We start from the raw sequence: 16,950 nt of genomic DNA, 5'->3' as shown, positions 1-16,950 counted from the left end.
GGATAAAGTTGCCATAGATAGTGATTCTGCTGATGGATCTGGGCAAAATAAACTGAAAATGTCTGGAAAGCATTTACCATTTTAAATGTCATTAGAAACATTTATGATTCATGATAACAGGTCAAAATACCAACATTAACAGGAGTTTGAAAGACATTTATTCCAACCATCATAGATGACTTGGAAGGATTCAAAACTTTAGTGGAGGAAGTAACAGCAGATGTAGTAGAAATAACAAGAGAACTAGAATTAGAAGTGGAGCCTGAAGATGTGACTGAATTACAGCAATCTCATGATAAAACGTTAATGAATGAAGAGTTGCTTCCTATGGATGAGGAAAAAAAAAGAAGCAGATCTTTTTTTTTTAGATGAATCTACCCCTGGTGAAGATTCTGTGAAAATTTTTGAAATAACAACAAAAGATTTAGAACATTACATAAACTGAGTTGATAAACCAGCAGCTGGGTTAGAGAGGATTGACTCCAATTTTGAAAGAAGTTCTCCTTGAGTAAAATGCAATCGAACAGCATTACAAGCCACAGAGAAATAATCTGTGAAAGGAAGAGTCAATCAGCTAGCAAACTTCATTGGTAAACTTTTTTTAAGAAATTGCCACAGCCATCCCAACCTTGGGCCAGCACCATACTGATTGGTGAGCAGCCATTAACATCGAAGTAAGCCCTCCACCTGTAAAAAGATTACAATTCACTGAAGGCTCATGATGGTTAGAATTTTTTAGCAATGAAGTATTTTTAATTAAGATATCTACATTTTCAGACATAATGTTATTGCATACTTAATAGGCTACAGTATAGTGTGTGTATATCTTTTATGCACACTGGGAAGCCAAAAAATTCATGTGACTCTCTTTACTGCACAACTAACTCATTATAGCAGTCTGGAAGTAAACCTTCACTATCTCTAAACTGTGCTTATGTAAGCTTAGGTATGAATCACATTTCTAATTTTCAATTTTCTAATAGCCACATTCAATTTAAGTAAAAGGACACAGCTAAAATGTTCAACTTATTACCATTTTAATGTGTAACAATGTAAAAATTATTGATACTTTACATTCTTATTTTCATACTATATCTTCAAAATCTACTGTGTATTTTACATATATAGCACATAACATTTGAAGTGCTCAATAGTCACCTCAGGTTACTGGCTACCTCAGGCCAGCACAGCTTTAAAGAATATAAAAAAAAAACTGTATCAAAGATCTGCCAATATTTATAAAAGTAGCCTGTCTATCTATGGTGGTATAATGCTAATGTTAACAATAATAAGTATACTGTACTTCCAGCCAAGATGGAGGCATAGGTAGACAAGACACTCTGTGCCTCCTCACACAACCAAGATAGGGACAACAATAATTTAGAAACAGAAGAACAACCAAAACTGACAGAAAATTGAACTGTATGATAGTTGGAGAACAAAGGAGTTGAAATAAACACATCCATCCAGACCGGTAAAAGGGGCAGAGTCAGGCAGCCAGGCAGAGAGGGGTCACTGTACCGCACAAAGAGCATTGGGACTGGGTGGGTAAGACTGCAGCAGGTGGACCCTGGGCACACAAGCCACAGCTGGCAAACCCCAGCTGATGGGTGGCAACCATCAGACTAGTGAGGCGGTGATTATGAAGCAAGGCAGTGTGCGCAACCCAGGATCCCAGCACTGGGAAATAAGAGCCTTGGGGCACTGATTGAAAACACCTCTGGGTGTTGAGGCACACAGAGAGACTCCCAGCCTCACAGGAGAGGTCATTGGAAAAACCCATGGGGTGCACAAGCCCACCCACACAGGAATCAGCACCAGAAAGGCCCAGTTTGCTTGGGGGAAGTAGTGGAAGGGACTGAAATCAGCAGAGAGTAGAGCAAGCGCCATTGCTCCCTCTTGGACCCCATCCCCACATACAATGTCACAACCCAGCGACTGGGTTGCCCTGCCCTGGTGAACACCTAAGGCTTTGCCCCACACACGTAACAGGTGTGACAAGACCAAAAAAAGAAAAAGAGATGGTTGAAACAGAAGAACAAATGCAAACACCAGAACCCATTCTTTTAAGCAACCAAGATATAGCCAACCTATTAGATGCACAGTTCAAAATACTAGTGATCAGGATGCTCACGGAATTGGTTGATTTTAGTTGCAAATTAGATGAAAAAATGAAGGCTACAATAAGTGAAATGAAGAAAAATACACAAGGAACCACAGTGATGGAAAGAAAGCTGGGTCTCATATCAATGGAGTGGACCAGAAGGAAGAAAGAAACAACCACACAGAAAAGAATGAAGAAATAAGACTTCAAAAAAAATGAGGAGAGGCTTAGGAACCTCCGGGACATCTTTAAACATCCCAACATCTGAATTATAGGGGTACCAGAAGAAGAGGAAGAGCAACAAGTGGAAAATTTATCTGGCAAATGAAATAGACTTCCAGGAAGTCCAGAAAGCTCAGAGAGTCCCAAAGAGGTTGGACCCAAGGAGGAACACACCAAAGCACATCATAATTACATTAGCCAAGGTAAAAATGAAGGAGAGAATCCTAGAGGCAGCAAGAGAGAAGAGGACAGTAACCTACAAAGAAGTTCTCATCAGACTGTCAGCTGATTTCTCAAAAGAGACCTTACAGGCAAGAAGGGGCTGGAAAGAAGTATTCCAACTCATGAAAGGCAAGGACCTACATCCAAGATTGCTCTATCCATCAAAGCTTTCATTTAGAATGGAAGGGCAGATAAAGTGCTTCTCAGACAAGGTCAAGTTAAGGGAGTTCATCATCACCAAGCCCTTTTTTTATGAAATGTTAAAGGGACTTATCTAAAAAAAGGAAGATAAAAACATGTATAGTAAAACGATAGCAAACTCACAATTATTAACAACACCACCTAAAGCAAAACCAAAAGAAACTAAGCAAACAACTAGAGCAGGAAGAGAACCACAGAAGTGGAGATCACATGAAAGGTTAGCAACAGGGCAGTGGGAGGAGGAGAGGGGGAAAAGGTACAGCGAATAAGTAGCATAGATGGTAAAATAGACAAAGGGAGGGCACGAATAGTATGGAAAATGTAGAAGCTAAAGAACTATGACACAAGGACATGAACTAGAGGGGGAGAATGTGGGTGGGGGATGGTGTGCAGGGTGGAGGGGGATGGAGGGGAGTAATGGGACAGCTCTAATAGCATAATCAATAAAATCTTTAAAAAATTAATAATGACTATGCTAATGATAGTATTAGAACACCACTTACTAATCCCTGTTATGATTGAATCTCTATGACAGATTTTCACAACAGTGTTTATAAGGTAACATTATATAAAATTTACAGATGAGGAAACTGAGGTTCAGAACTTTCCCAGTGGCACTGAGCTGGGAAAAGCCCTGTAGCTGGGATTTAATCTAGATCTAACCCCATAGTTGTATTCTTTTCAACACACCAAGCTGATCCTCTTCCCTGATGTGGTCCTGAAAGTGACCAGGACATGACCAGGTTTGGCATTCAGAAACTTAAGTAAACTGTAAGGCCTTGAGTAAAACTAGCGTTGGCTTTGTGCATCAGATACCCAAGAATTCCTCATAAGGATCATAAACTAAGTGATATTATGGTTTCTCTCAGGAATTTAATCATCTCTGATGGAATTCCTGAAAGTTTGGATTAAGAATGTCCTTTTTCTGAAAATCCCAGGAATCACTAGGGATCTTGACCCATTGGAGGTACACTTAGAGCACTCAGTAATTTAACTTGTCTGATGTAACACAGATGACAAATGCAAAAGCTGGATATCGCCCATGCCTGTCTGCATATGCACTCCATTGGTAGCCCCTTATACATCTTTTATGATGTGCACTTCAAAAAATCACACATCATGCTTGTTAATTTTCACCTCAAAAATATTCCAATGCACTATAAATGATCTCCTCATCCATGCAATGTCTTTGTTCAAGTGACATGAGAAAGAGCACCCCAAAATAAATTGGGAGTAGTCTAGTAGAGGATCTCATACTGAGTGTAAATCATAGCTCATTGAACACAGGGCATGTTCCAGCATCTCTGTGGGGCTAGGAGGTGGGATTTATTGACACAAGAACTGGAGAGGCCTATAGGGATACAGGGAAGGTGTCTTCTAAGATGTGATAAAAGTGAAAGGTCATCTGAGTAGAGTATGGTGCCTCATACTCAGTGTTCCTCCTGTTCAGTCCTCATTAACTTCTGATCAAAGCCTAGAGTGCAGGGTTGCAAAGTAGGAACCTAAAAGAGCAGCTGCACTAAACCTCCATAGGCACTGACAATGCAACAGCTTTTACAGGAGAGTCATTTTCAAGCCCAATGCAGACATTGCTCCCACCAAAGCAGGCATCCTGGAGGGCAGGGTCCTCAGAAGCCAGGCCCTCCATGGAGCTTCCAGGGGCTTTGTCACAGCAAGTAAGAGCAAGAAAGGAACAAAGAGGACCAAAGGTGAGGGGGAGAAAAGGAAAAGGAGAGGACAGCAGAGAGGAAGGGAGGGGAGGGGAGGGGAGGGGAGGGGAGGGGAGGGGAGGGGAAGGGAGGGGAGAGGAGGGGAGGGGATGGAAGAGGAGAAGAATACAAAAAAAAGCAGCAATCTCTTGGAACCCCTTAATGACAAGAGAGGATTACAGGGAGACAGAGACAGAGATAATGCTTCTTGCTTTCTGTGTATATTCAGATTACAGTTGACAGATTTAGCAAATAAAAATACAGGACACTTGGCTGAATTTAAATTTAAGATAAGCATAAATATTTTTAGTATAACTATGTCCCATGCAACATACTACTGAAGATACAACCAATTACTTGTTACTAATTACTTATTTATCTGAAATTCAAATTTAATCAATGTTCTGAATTTTATCTGGAAGCTGTAATCTGACCCCCAGGCTAGTATGTACACAGATATGAGTTTCTGATGCTTTCATTGGATGCAAGATAGCATGGTAGTTAAAGGATTCAGACTGGATTCAGAGAGCCCACATATGAAATAAGCTCTGACACACAAGACGTGGCCTACACAAATAGAATTGTTTCTCTCAGGCAGTGTCCTCATCTGTAAAAATTGGATCATATCTCTCCCTCTAGCCTTAAATTAGGATCTAATAAAATAATAAGTGCTCAGTAAGTGGAAGAAATAATTGTTCCAGAAACAATGTCCCCTTTAACTGCTATGGGAGCATCCTAACTTCCTTTGAATTTTAGTGATTTTTTTAATTAATGAAAGTGGGAATATTTTTAAGTGACTTTATATTTTAAAAGGTCTAATACTGACTACCTTAAAATTTTTAGAAAACTTAATTAACTGATCTAGGAATAAAGATGGCATTATGTCTATTTTTATAATAAAATATATTACTTAAATTTAAAACAAGACAAAACATTTTATTATTTACAAGAGGCTCTTATAATGAAAATACTAAACTTATGGAAAATACTTTTTTCAGCATTTATAAACTACACCAACTGCTCACTTAATTCTAGACACATCTATAGTATATGCTCAGTGTTCTGACAAGTTCAGTTACTGATACAATCATTTATAAATTAGACCCAAACATAAGTCACCCCTCGTGTCTAAACACATACACACACATAGAGAAACACAAATAGTACATACACATACAAATGTACTTTTTTTAAGCCATAGAGAATGTTAGAATTCTGAAAGGGAGAAGATATGCCTCTATCTGACAGCAACACTTGGCAATGGTTCTGACAGTTTGAGGAGAAGCCAATCTCAGTAGTAAAACCCTTTCATGGGGCACTTGGCTGGGACATTCCAAGAGGAATGCAGTACGTAGGGGAAGCAGGATTGGCGGGAACACGAGTCAAGCTTCATTCTGCTGTCCCTGCTGTCACTGTAAACTCTGCTTCTGGATGCATATACATCATACCAGGCGTGTGCTGCTTCATAAAGCACAAACCCGGAACAAGGCGAGGAAGACTGGAGAAAGGAGATGTAAGTTGGTCCTCTCTTTTAATTTCCATTTTCAGAAAACTTTGAACTCCCCAAATGGTTTTAGTTTTATGAGTACGAGTACCTACTATATAGCAGGTACTATGTTAAGCACTTGACCTCCCTCATGTGCAAAATGCAAATAATAACTATATCTGTTTCATAGGGATGCTGTGGTGACATTGTGAGAGAATACTTAGAAATTGCTTGTTATGGGGTCTGGCACAGAGTAAACATTCAATAACTGTTAAGACTAAAACTGAATGGTAGATGTAGAGCATTATAATTATTGAACAGTTAGTCAGTACAGATCCAGGATTCAAACCAGGAAGCCTGACTCCAGGGCCAGCCCTCTTAATCACTATCTTGCACTGTCGCCATTAATTATCCATTAATTTTCATAGAACATTTGATAATGCATCATTGTGGTTATTCTTAATATTGATAAAATGAGGTGCACAGAATTTGAATGGGTTGGCTAAGATTTTAATGAAATGGAAGCTTCAGCAAACAGCTATGATTCTCTCTAGTAGTTCAATAAATAAGCCTTAGTAAAGGTTTCAGCACACATAGTATTTGAGAAAGTATTGTAGAAAAACAATAAAATAAGTTGAAGACATGGTCCACTCACTGAGCGGGGTTATATTCCAATCAAGAAGGAGCAGACACCAAATGACTCAAAAAGAAATCAATGAATAGAAATCTATGCCAAGTGAACACACTGATGTGAAATGTGCATAAAGGATTGAAAGGAGAACATTGAGAGAGAACAGTCCCAGAAGCTTCCAGGAAAAGGGAGATTTAGAGCCAAGTTTAGGAAAAAAAGAGGGGTATGGGTTGGCAGAGCCTTCCAGCTCCAGCCATGCTGCCAATCACAAATCCACTCTAACCCAGGGCAGTTTCCAAAGCAAACTATCATGGCCTGTGTCCACAGCTTCATCCTGAAGCAGTCCCAGCAAGTTCCAGCATGACAGGTCAGTGCTGACTCAGAGAATGGCCACTGAGAAATACACACACACACACACACACACACACACGTCACCTATTCAAAGGAAAGAAAAAAAGAAACTTTATAAAAATGATTGGAGTCCTGTAAAATTCCCAACTTGTTTTTTGTTCATTTGTTTGTTTGTTTGTTTGTTTTTGCCATTGTAAATTATCATCTTGCCAGTCTGTGAATACATACTGGCTTTTCATATTTTAATATCTGGATTTACACACATTCCACTGTTGTTCACAATTATTACCCTCTGCCTTTTCTATGCTCTTATTCCCACCCTTTCCTCTTCCTACATCACCCCAAAAGACAAATGAAAATAAAACAAACAAACAAATATGTGAAAATTCTTTCTTGGAATGGTTCAAGAGTCTCTATACTATTAAGACATTGAGTAATGATTGGCTGCTTTCCAGGTGCCTCTGCAGTCTGTAAAATAGCTCAATTAGTGAGCAGCTCTCTCTCACTCTCACTCTTGTTCTCTCTCCCTCCCTCTTCCTCTCCTTCTCTCTCTCTGCTTCACTCCCTCACTCTTCCTCTCTGCCTCCCTCCTTCTATTCCTATTTCCCTTCCTCCCTCTCTCCCACTCTCTGCCCCATCTCTCTTTTCCTCTCCTCCCTCTTTCTCATTGAATTTGCCAAGTGCACACTGCATTGTTGGAAGGGGCAATGCCAAATTACCTTAGCAACATCCCTTTATGGCCCTGATGTCTGCGACACCTGAGAACAGCAGAGAAATTAGTGTCTCCTGGCCCTGTGGGAACTACAAGGCAACAGAGAACATTGTGGCAGTATAGTTTTTCCTTCGAAAGGGTGGCTAATGAGCAATGTAGGTGAGGACCCTCGGGAGGCACCTGGGCATCCTGCCCACTCACATAGTAAAAAGCTGTGTGATGATGGCAGCTGGAGACTGAACTGGAGCCCATAACCAGAGAGAGAGAGAGACAGGAAGACCACGAGAAAGTGTACAGTCCAAAAAAGCAAAGGCTCTGCCAATTCATTTGAGACTGAGTGGTATTAAGTAAGGCCTGAACCCCTTTTTAAAGAAATGCAATTCTTAAAAATACATAAGCCCAAATGTCAGCACAATGTAAATGAGCTGTGTGCCCTTGGCATAGTTTATTCTAGTGCTCTGCCATTGAGTTCTTGTTCCTTCTTCTCATGAGAAAAGGTTTAGGTACACACTCTCGACTAACAAACACACAGAAAGGGAGCCCTCCAATCTGTGCTGTATTTATGTCTATTTGTGGCTCAACCAGACATAAACAGTGTCAGAAGAACAAATGAGAAAGCTACATTCCATGTAGAGCCCACAAGCTCAACATAACTCACAATTCCTAAGTTCAAACTTCTTGCAGTGCTCAGAAAATCCATACAGAAAGCAGGGCATTTACATCATAAGGTAAACACATGTAGTCTGTTGTCTGTTTCAGCAACACTTTTATTGGTATGGGTGATGTGATACCAATGTATTCATTACATCCTGGCATTTACAATATACAGGATTTCTCTTTCTGACTCATTACAGCCTTCATACCAATTAGGTGAAAGAAAATATTGGCTGCAAAAATACTTCTAGGGGATTACATTTATTCTGGAATATGTTGTATCACAATTTTAGAAGCATTAAGTCCCAGCATTTACATATAATTATTATGGTTATACCCTAGAGAAGATATTTAAATGTCTTTCCCCTATCTGGTGAGTATGTGTTTTCCTTGGAAGGAGAACCCTGTCAAACAATTATACTACTGAAATAAGAGAAAATATTCTTGGTTGCTAAGTTGAAGAAAATTTGCCCCAAGATAAAAATTCTTAATGTAAAATTATAGTTTGATTTGGGTGGTTTATTTTTATTGTAACATTATGGGAATTTTTTTAAATTTTAAACATAAAATCAGGCAACTCAATTATCAAGATATTTGCATATGGGAAAATCAAATACTGAAATTAGACTCAGATTTTTTTGTGGACTCGAATCTGTTTCTTTGTAAATTTAGTGGGTACTTGGAAATGTTTGGCCATGAATGCTAATATCCTTTGTGTTGTAAATAGTGTTTCTCCACATGCCAAAATAGACAAACTTGAGCTGGAGACATAGGTGGATCTTTTTGTGGAATTCTGCTAAAGGGACCAATAAAGGAAGGTCCTTCAAAAATGAGTTCTCTAAATGTATCCTGCTTCAGATCAAAAGACAGTGTACCAATGACTGCCTGCCTTTATTTTGGCTGGCTATATACCTTAATAAGGAAAAAACATTAATTTTAATAGCAGATCCTCACTATCTTAGCACACACCCACATTTTTTAAGCACAAATCAAAGGTGATGTTGATACCTGTGTAAGTCACTAGTAAAATTCTGCATTAGGATAATCTGTCATCCATTTCCATCTTTTTCTGAGAAAAAGAAAGAAAGAAAAGGAAAGAGAGAAAGAAAGCATAATCAAAAGCCTAAATGACAAAGAGTTGACAGTCAGATTCTGTGGTAAATGATTCCATATCGCTGGCCTGCGGAGATGCTGAGGAAGTCCCCAGCAGACCTGATTAATTCCAGTCTCTCCAGCTGCCAGGGGAGCAGAGGGTAAGCAGTTTCGCAGAGAGGAGCCTATTACCACGACTAGGCTGAAATAGATCTAATCAACTCACAGCCGCTCAAAAGAAAACTTTACAGGTTTAGCTCACTAAGGCAGTGCTTTAAAACGATGACTACAAAGGATCATGGGAGTCTGAAAGCATTTAGTCTTTATTGCAGCTCAAGGAAATTTTCTGCTGTGGTTAGGCCATGCTAATTTACTGAACATGACAAAGCCTCCTAGACTGTGTGACATCATTTGTTTAAAGGCCCCGGTGCTCAAACTGTAGTATTTCAAATATTACTTATTTTTCTTCAGAGACAGTTAATTTGTTGATATTTCATAGGTGTTTGGGATAATTACATGCACCATTATAAATGTCTAGACTAACCTACTTTAACATTTAATTTAAACAACGATGTTCTCTAATTTGTCATGGTGCTCACAAAATGGTAAATATTGCAACTTTGTTTTCTAAGCAATCAATATTTTATCAGTGCATCTTAAGAGAAAATTTCTGACAAGAAGGAGACCCTGAGAAACCAATGTAGTATTCATATCCTCAGCTTCAAAATTTAACTAAGCTATATGGCAATTTGTATCATAAATAATAATAGGATCTGTATGGATTAAAAATGGTATAAACTAATGCACACTATCAAAGAAAGTTCTGGATCTTTATAAATATTCACATTGGATTGTATAACCACCTCCTTTTTAATGGAAAATAAACAGAAGGAAATTATTAAGGCAAAAAAGATGCACATGTTACATTGAAACCAAATAACCATTTGTCTTTTTTTTTCTTTTGGTTGTTAGACATCTTTGTAAAGTTTTGTAGAGGTAAAATCTGCTTTTGTTTAAATAATCAAAATTTGGAAACTCTGGACAACTTACATGATAATGTTGAAAGCTCTGTGTGTGATAGCAAATGTGTGCAGACACCCATATTAACTATATTGATTACTAAAGAATTCACTGATCATAACCACCAAAAGAAATAAAGGGGAATACTAAATCATTGAATTTAAGTTAATTACAGATGATACTCTGCAAACTGTTTCCTTCAGAAATTTTATGTGGAAAGAAAATACAGTAGACACAGAACATGAACAGCAGAGAAGCAGAAATGAGATAAATGATGGATACTGTAGAATTTTTCTTCTGAGTGTCTCCATTAGATATTATTTGGAGCTTAGTCCTTTGGGTAAGGGTATGTTATCAGGGGAAAAGGGGCAGTGAAGCACGGAAGGCTGATGAGCACACCACAATTTCAGAAAAAACAAAATGTAGTCACATCATATTATGAACAACTTCCATGATTTATTTGGAATCTAACTTCTAGATATAGAAAAATACCCTAGCCTACTGAGCATTTGCAAAGACCTTATCATAACAACACCTGGTGGCTTTTATAGCATTATTATTGCTATTGTCTGAATTATGGTTAAGTTGTTCAGATACTTAGAGCCCTTGATGATCAGGTTTTCTTTCTGAAATAGGATTTTAAGTTATTTGTGCCTAGCTTTTACAGAAACCAAAATGATGCCTGGGTTCTCCTTCACATGGAGTTCAAGATGCATCACAGGCATCCATATCTAAATATGATTTGTAAATTTCTGTCTCTCATCAGAATATCATCTTTGGTTGTATAATATTATTATGTAGTTGAATTACATTACAGGAATTTGAACTGGCTTTGTGTTATAGATCAAAACAACATTTTCTTTTTGAGGTTTTCCAATTTCATATCATTTGGGTAATGCTAAGCTACTTAAAATTTCAATATAAAGAATCTAGCAGCACCCCCAAAATATATACAAATGCCTCTGGAACTGTAAAACTGGAGAGGTTAATCCCCAGCAGAGCTATGAGTTCATCGCAGAATCTCAAAGGCTGGGTTTACTTCTCTTTCAGTGACAGTTCCTAGTGTCCTCGAATGTGCAAGCAATTAGACAGCTGTACATATAAGTTGTTTAATGTGCCTGTTTTTTTTCTCCCAGACAGAGAAACTACCTTTAAAAATTCCATGGGTGAATTGTTGACTATATAGATAACATTTAAAAATATGTTTTGTGATTCTGCAAGTACCTAACAGAAATTCAGATGAAAGTATGAGAATTTTAGAGAGTGTTGGATGCATATGGCACCTGTGATTAGATGGATCCATGAACAGAGGACTGTGCATTTGTGACCCAGTTCATGAATACTCTTATCAAACCTGCCCCATTAATTTCAGTTTGTTACAAAGCCTAATGACATCAAAATACATATTATTGTAGAGAAAAGTAACAGCTGAGGAGGATAGGCTGACCAGGTAAGAGAAACACAAAACAGTATAAATCCATCTGGAAAAAGAACTCAAAGCAAAGGGTCTGCTACTAATCGGTAGCATCATTTTCACCTACAAAGCAGGGGCTCTTGGAATTTCCACTGTTATTCATAAAAGAAAACCCAAATCACTAATAATTACAATCTTAAAACTAGAGAGCTTTAAGTGTAAAAAAAAGAAAAATATATTCATGAAGTTAGAATAGTGAAGAAATGCAAGTGTGATGAACAATGATAGAAAAGTCCTGAATAAAGTGAATATTTTATTGATTACATGTGATTTTATAACTTTAGGAAGATTGAACTACTGGCCATCAAATGGTAAAAGCACTAAAAGGCATTAAAATCAACAAGTTCAAAAACCGTTTTGAACAGTGAAAAAAAAGTCTCAATAGGTATATTATATCAAATGGAGAATATTTTGAAGGTGACTGAAGTTTAAGCAAGTAATAATGAATACATAATTTTTTATAAATAAATTCCATTTTGGGGAATTTCTACTTATATGTGTTATTGGAGAATTTATTTAATATGGATTTTACCATGGTGTTTACCAGTGGATTTTACCACTTTAACACCATGGTTGTTAAGGTATATGTAGTGTGTCTGTAATGAATGCCATGCATACCCCAGCAAGTCATTAAGGAGCAGCCCCGTCACTAGAGCCTCCAAGGGGCAGAAAATGAACCACAAAGGAAATGGGAATTCATGCACACAGGGTCCGTTCACACAGCCAGAGCTTGGGACAAGAGGAGCCCATCCCTGCTGGGAAATAGCAATGTTCTAAAGAGCATGTTTTATATCTTGTTCTTGAAGGAACTAGAATGGTTCTGAAATCACCTGTATTTGTCTTATTATTTTATTTCTTCTGAAAAGATCAGAGTGGTATCATATGTGATTCAGCAATAGAGACATGCCTATATTGTCAGATTTTTAGATTAAATTATAAGGGCTGTACTTTTTTGACTGGCTATCTCCACGTGGTTTGGCTTTTTAGTGTTTCGTAGGCTTTATGTTTCTTATTATGGCTTATTTTTAAATCTCTATGTACTATGGTGTTTGTGCTACTGAATATTGCTTTAGTTTTCTTTAAATGCCAAATCCTGAACATGGGATTGTAAAGATGTGTTAATTAAAATCAATCCATTTTACATCTATTAATTCAGACTGTGTTCTCTCATCATATTTCATAAGTTAAGTAGGATTTAGGGATGGTCAACAGATGTAAACTGTTCAGAAATGTGGCGAACAACCAACTCCAATGACCATTCCTGAGTCAGATTTTGTTTTTACTTGTTCAGTTGCTAAAGGATTATATTTCAGTTTGGCTAGACATTTGGCACAAGCAGAGCAAACTACATTTTATTGCTCCACTGAGTGTGTATCAGTTGCAGCTATTTTATTTTCAACATTTAATTTTCTCCTGAGTGGCTACTCTCTCTTTGATCCTGCCATCACCTAAGTCCTGCATAGCAGACAGAGGGGAGCACAAGATGGCCCTATATCCCATCAGTGCATTAGGCACGTCTCTTCTGTTCATGAGGCTATTCATGTCCCTACCAAAAACACAAGAAGGATACCATCACTAACAAATACAACAACAAAACTCTCTAAAGAGTACAGAAGGACAAAGAATTTGACATTTGAGACCAGTTTCAGTGAAAAATGCTGTATAAAATGTAAGCATTAAAATTTTTAATAGTCCTGTTTCTGAATTCTTGTATAACAGTAGCAGAGTTAAAATGCCAACAAATATTATAGACACTGAAATAAAAGGCATTCTTTGCCTCAAATGATAAATCTGTCAAAATATGAACACCACCAAAGGTAAGACCCAGCACCTTCATCACATCATCACTTTAGTGTAAAGAAAGTTTATAGGTAAAGTGGAGTTCAGAGCTCATCATAGAATTTGAGCTTTCTTAGAGAACTCTATGCAAATAAGTCCTTAGTGAGTGATATCTAACAGTGAAAAAGCTTTACGAATTACAACTTTCCAAAACCAAAGTTGAAATCCAAACACCTATGGTCAAAGGTGTTTGTGCCCCCTAGTGGATGTGTCTTTGTGCCCCCTAGTGGATGGAGGAGCATTTCCACATGCCCATTATGTCTGTTGTATGAGGAGACGTCAGCCAGCTTCTGAAAGTAGGTTTCTGGAAAAGGCAAACTATGATGTGGTCAGATTTAACCAATTTTATTTTTAGTGAATGTTTTGTAACAGAGTAAGCATTTAATATGGGCAATTCTGTGCTTCCTATGTCCTTTAACATGAGAAGTGACATTTCTATTGCGATAAGTGGCTCTGTGTATTGTGGTCTTCAGTTATCCCCACCTTGTGATGCTCTCTTCTATAGCAATTTCTTTTCCCTTCTCATATGCTTATATCCAAAACAGAAGTAAAAAGAGAAAGGATACTTTGATCTCCCCTTCTTTTCTTCCCTGCATTTATTTCTGGTATTCATCCTTTAAAAATTTTCTCCTTTTTATTATTTTTTTATCTCTTATGCCCTTTGTAGTATTTGGTACACTGTTGCTTTCAACAGATTAATGATTTTAAAGGACAAGCAACTTAAAGTTTTTCTTTTTTTCTTTTCCAGGTCAAATAAAATAAAAACAATATTAGAACAGATTAATACATGCATGCTGGTAGGATACCCAGAGAAATTTTGTTTCAATTTTGTCACCCTTATAGAAGTATTTTTGAGTGTGATATGCTCTGAAATTTTATAAAATTCTTGCCAAAGGTAAAAATAATATGTAGTGATGACATTCCCTTTTCACAAATGCACATATTGTAGAACCTGTGCCTAGCCACAGGATTTCACAATCTTTTGGGTTTGGCAATTCACACAGTGCAAAATCCCATTTGCAACATAGCTTCCCCAAATCCCATGGGATTCACTGTGAGAACATTTTAATATAATAGTTTTCTGATAGTTGAGACTCTAGAATGATAGCTCCTAGTCTAAGATGGAAGGACATTAAGCAAGGTTAAGATAATGAATGGATGGCATTAAAAAGTTCTCTTTTACTTTTTATATCCCATGTGTGTATTTCTTATCTACTTTTCACTGCATTTTTACAATTTCTTCTATTAGAAGGACATGGGAACATAGACTCTAGATTTCTTCCGCATCCATCTGTTTCTTTAAGGAGATAACTGGAATAGTACTACTTTAGAGCACAATTGTAAGAGACCCTCTTCCCACCTTATATCCTAGAAAATCAACTTCATTTCCTTGACCTTGTGAAAAGTAATGTTTTATAAAATTATATAACATCTCCTTTTCTGTGCATACTTCTTTTCCATATACAATGTTATTTGAAGATTGGTCAATGTTCTTTTGTAATCGAAATCTCCCCAGCCCAGGTTTTTTCATTTTTATTTTTGGAGCTATCAAGTTCACATGAAAATAGTTCTTTCAAAAATAGCTCACAAGTTTACTGGAACAAATTCCAGAGAGGGTTTCTTATGTTCACCTAGAGAGTTCATACTCTGAAATGTCTAGTGACGTCTGAACACTGAGCAGATGCACTTTGCAGTTTAATCATTGAATAAATATCGATGACAATACTAACATTGACACATGGACATGACTAGTAAAAAACATGAAAGGTACAAAAAATGATACAGAAGCTTCTTTAACTGAGAATAAGGTTTTTTCCCAACTTTTAACACTAGGCTGTGTAGTCATATATCATTCTCAGAGCAAATCATCACTTTTAAAGTAAAACTTCTGATTTAAAGGGAAAAAATCTCCACTCTCTGTATTTAGTGGTTATTCAGGAATTTAGACATGAATTCTTTCAAAAGAGCCTCCCTGTTGCAGTCATCAAGATTTGTGGTTTGTCCAAACCCTTTCAAGCTTTGTCATCTCGACACATACTTAAGCATTTAGATCTTTACACAGCTGTAAGTCCTAAACAAAAACAACAGAACTTTTTCCCTGAAAAACTATTTTAGATACTAAATTAGAATATATTTCAAATGAAAGGCATCAAATGCAAATAAAAAAGATCAATTCAGATAAAAGTAAAAAGGTAAAACCAACAAGTTGCCTTTTGACTTTGTATCTTTCCCTTGGGTAAATAGATAACTGACCTTAAAACCCTCAGTCCACAACATTTTAATCCAGTAATTGTAACTAGAAAAACAAAAATGTAGAATAAATTAGAGCATATTACCACTCAGGACAAAAAGTAACCCAATTTACTAACAATTGCCCAGCTTTTTTTGTCAGGTGAATTGTCTTTATCTGTGATATACATTTTAAAATGAAACTTAAATTAGCTCCTTAAAGTGGTCCTGTGACTTTAATTACTCAAAAAGTACACAAATTTAATGAGTTTTTAAATATTAAAACTCTTCTCTATTGTCACTACCATGAGCTCTTAATTTACAGAGCAATTAAGTCAAGACCCTCATTTATCAGGACATGTGCATTTGTTGAAAACATAGTCAGTTTTTATTAATTGATGCTATAGAAATACTGAGGTGAAATTAATGCATGTCTTCAGAGGTCGCACTGCTGCTGGTGAGGACCTAGCAAGGAGCAAGACGCGAGATAAATAAGTCAGTGTTATTTCCTGATTACTCCACAAGAATGCTGAAATATTAAATGGCACAATGGCAAAGGCTTGCAAGAAAATGCCCCCTGACTTTTTCTGTGGCAAACATCTGTCATGGGTAGTAGCTGAGAGATAGGGAAACTTCAAAGCAGTAGTTTCTGATTATTAGCAGAGTATAATGTTTTTACATTTTAATGTAAACCAAGTGCTGATGAGCTGAGCTGGAAGAATTAAAAAGTAGCCCAAATTTTCTTTATTCTCCAGGATGGGGCTGACAGGAACTTTCCCAGCCAGTGTATTCCTCAGCCCTTGTCAATTTGAGAGGTGTAAAAAATTCTAGTTCCAAAGGCAGATGGTAGGAGTATAGCAGGAACCTGGTAGGAATTATAGACCAACTGACCACCTATACCCACACCCAATAGCTCTTCCCAATCATCTGTGGCTGACAATCAGCATAAATTACTTATGGACAATCTTGTTCCAGAAAGTGGTTACAAAGGAGCTTTACTCGAA

General features: G+C 37.2%; 1 long non-coding RNA gene across 1 annotated transcript; it reads right to left on the bottom strand.

Annotated features, from left to right (window-relative positions):
* Positions 1-666: 666 nt before the first annotated feature.
* Positions 667-15,811, bottom strand: LOC118501520. The gene is made up of 3 exons (XR_004904142.1): positions 15,801-15,811; positions 15,752-15,754; positions 667-804 (listed from the first exon to the last, which is right to left on the bottom strand). It is a non-coding gene; the product is annotated as an uncharacterized LOC118501520 (long non-coding RNA).
* Positions 15,812-16,950: the final 1,139 nt, after the last annotated feature.

The sequence above is a fragment of the Phyllostomus discolor genome, chromosome 6 (assembly GCF_004126475.2).
Source record: "Phyllostomus discolor isolate MPI-MPIP mPhyDis1 chromosome 6, mPhyDis1.pri.v3, whole genome shotgun sequence".
NCBI lineage: Eukaryota > Metazoa > Chordata > Mammalia > Chiroptera > Phyllostomidae > Phyllostomus > Phyllostomus discolor.
This window is presented reverse-complemented; position numbering and strand designations above follow the sequence as displayed.